We start from the raw sequence: 3621 nt of genomic DNA on the forward strand, positions 1-3621 counted from the left end.
AGAATGTTTGCGCAGCCGTCTTCCTTCTCCCCATCTGGACCTCATCTGTTGGCACTCATGGACCCTGGGATGCTGGAGATCTCAGGGCTCGGTTGTTGGATGACTTTTTTTTTCTGATGATAATTCACTTTCTAATTCAGCCCCTCATTCTAGATCTTCTACTTATCCATGGCATCCCCACTGGCGTGGACGGCCTGGGCCTCTGCCGTTCGCTACAGATCTACACATCCAACTACCTACTTCCCATCTCCACCTGGATATCAAATAATTGTCAGAGCATAGGCATCCTGAGCACTGAATTCCCCATGTTCCTCAACTCTCTCCACCTGGAATCTCCATCTACACTCTTGGAAGATTGACCCTGTCACGTCCTCGGGCCTTTGAATTTCTCCTTTGCTCATGCCTGACCTCCAAACTCTCATGAGAGTCTCAAAGCAGTTTTTCAAACCATGTGCACATTTTTCAAAAATGTAGAATCGTTTCCACTATTACCCAAGGCCAAACAGTCACAGTCTCTCACGTTGCTGTTGGAATAGCTTCTGCCCAGCCTTCCCATTTGTGCCTTGTTCCCTTCATTCTGGTCCGGGGCTGACGGATGCCGGCCTCTGGGCCAGGCCCAGCCTCCCCTGTGTGTGTTTAGCTGTTGAGCTAGTAACGTTTTCTGTATTTTTAGTGAAGAATATTTTATGACTCATGTATTTTATATTAAATTTTAGGGCCCCAAAATACAGTTTCCTTGGAACACAGCCACACCCAATTGTTGACGTATGACCTATAGCTGCTTTTCCTGCTGCAACACAGAGCTGCGCTGCTGTGACAGAGATGGTACAGCCTGCCGAGTTTATTTGTGTATTTATTTGTATTTTATTTATTTATTTATGTTGAGGTGGAGTCTCGCTCTTTCGCCCAGGCTGGAGTGCAGTGACACTATCTCGACTCACTGCAACCTGGGTTCAAGCAATTCTCATGCCTCAGCCTCCTGAGTAGCTGGGATTACAGGCGTGCATCACCACACCAGCTCATTTTTGTATTTTTTGGTAGAGATAGGGTTTCACCATGTTGGCCAGGCTGATCTTGAACTCCTGACCTCAAGTGATCCACCCACCTTGGCCTCCCAAAGTGCTGGAATTAGAGGAGTGAGCCACTGTGCCCGGCCAGCCTGCTGAGTTTAAAGTGATCATTACTCAGCTGTGGTACAGAGCACAAAGAGTCAAAGTTTGCCAACCCGTTATAGTTTTAACACATCACCTGGAATGATCCTGCTTAAACAAAGTAAGAAATGATGACACTTCTGACAACCACTCATCACCCACCTCAAGAAAGAGACACTTCTTACAGTGGCCTAGAAGTAAGATGACAGCATGCTTTTCTGTTCACCCTGGTTCATTTTTGAGGGCAAAATGCAGAGTTATCAATAGTTACCATGGAATAAGGTAATTATCCCCAGGCATGAACTGGGAATATGATCACCTTAACTCTATACTCCACATAATCTGGTACCACTAACTCTCCCACCTAGAATTAGCCTGCCTGAGCCGGTGTGACAACATACCACCGACTGGGTGACTCAAGCAACAGGCATTAAGGCTGTCATGGTTCTAGAGTCTGGAAGTCCAAGATCAAGGTTCCTGCCTTTTCCTCTCCCTGGTGAGGGCTCCATTCCTGGCTTGCAAAAGGCTACCTGCTGACTGTCAACTCACACATGGCAGAGGGAAGGAGCTCTCTGTTGACTCCTCTAATAAGGCACTCATGCATTCATGGTGCACAGCCTCATAACCTTATCAAAACCTAATCACCTCCCAAGGTCCCACCTCCTAATACAATTCCCATGGGGGTTGGTTAGGGCTTCCACAAAGGAATGTGAGGACTCGCTTTGTCCATGACAGGTCTCATCTCTGACCACTCTCCTCAATCACCACCTCAGTCTCACAGCCCTTTGTCTTCCCAAAACACCCAAGACATGCACCCTGCCAGAGCCAGCTGCTCCAAGTGCCTGCCCCATCCTGCGCCCCTTGGGCCTCACTCCCTGGGGGCCTCCTCAGATGTCAGCCTTCGTGGCCTTTTCTGTTCACCTCTACTCCACAGTGTGGACTCAGCTACACATTTCTAACAGTCCTTAGTCTTTTTCTTTTTTCCTGTAGCAATTATCACCCCTAACATACAATTTCCAGGCTGTCATAGCTGATTTTTCTCATAGTTTCCTGAATGCTGTACACCCAGTCCTTAGAATAGCATCTAGAGCTATGTGGCTGCTCAAAGTATATTTACCAAAGAAGAAAATTAACAGATGAATGAATGGGCCACGTTCAGGTCACTTCAGCAGAAGGAAAATAGCTGTTTATTAACTCTTCCTGTAGGATAGCTTACAAAGAAGCTGTACTAGGAACGTAATTGACTTTTCAATATTTTTGTGTGGGTGGGGGAATAGTAGTGAGAAATGGGGAAAGAAAAAGGTGTTAGAGACAAAAAGAATTGATAGTTTACATCTTCTAACGTTTCAATGAATGTTGACTTTAATTGTTAGCTGAACAGCTTTAAATAAAATTAGATCATTTTAGATATGCATGCTGTATTGTGATCATCTTTTTCCTTCTTTTCATTATATTCAAAAAATATAGCCATGTGAACCATCAACCCTAAAGCAACACTTTAAAAGGAGAGTGAACACACCTTAATTCATTTATATCCTCTTCCAACATGCCTGTTTATTATAAATAGTCCCAAATATATATGCACAAAAATAAAATTAAAATATGACCGGGATAACAACAAATATATTCAGCCATTCTCTTTATGTTGTCTTTAATTCAGAATCTCAGTTTTCTCCCTCTATACTTCCATGAGCAGTTTATTTGGAAAAAATTATCAGTACATTTTATTTAGGAATAAATGTACTGATAATATTATTAGGAATTATTAAGAATAAATGTACTGATAAGATATAGGGCTTATTCCAAGAATTTAAGCATGTTTTAACATAAAAAGCATAGTAAACATAGTTATTATGTTAAAAGATTAATGGAAAATAGAGCTAGATTTTTATTCACTTAATTTTTCCATGAATATATATATGACATTTATTTTACAAGCATTGTATTGACTAGAAACTGATAATATCACATTAGCAAAATAACTTGCAATGTTCTGGATCCATTTCCCTTAAATCAGTTGCGGAATTAAGCAAAATTCTTCAGTGAAATAACGAATTCTTAATACAACTGAGTGTTGGCTGTTACAACTCTCAATGGAGCCCCAACTCTATAGCTGAAAAATTCAGTGAACTTTAGATTTCAGGTGGGCAGGGTCACGAAAGTCTCTTCATGCTTGATACTGAGGCTGGAAAATCTTTCCTGCTTTTAAGAAAAGTCTGGTTATTTGTCTTATAATGTAGAGTTTTGCAACAAAATGTAAACTTTAGGGTCAGGTCCTCATCAACATGCAAGCGAGGAATCTAAACTTCTCCACATAGACAAGGGATGTGTCTATTCATCACGGTGTTCCTGCCAATTAGAATAGTGTCTGGGACACGGAATCCTGCTATCATACGTGTTGAAGGCATAGATAACCATACATGTTGAATGCACCTGTTGGACATCTGTGAAATTCATGTTTTAGCGTAAT

This window comes from Macaca thibetana, chromosome 9 (assembly GCF_024542745.1).
Source record: "Macaca thibetana thibetana isolate TM-01 chromosome 9, ASM2454274v1, whole genome shotgun sequence".
In the NCBI taxonomy this organism is placed as follows: Eukaryota; Metazoa; Chordata; class Mammalia; order Primates; family Cercopithecidae; genus Macaca; species Macaca thibetana.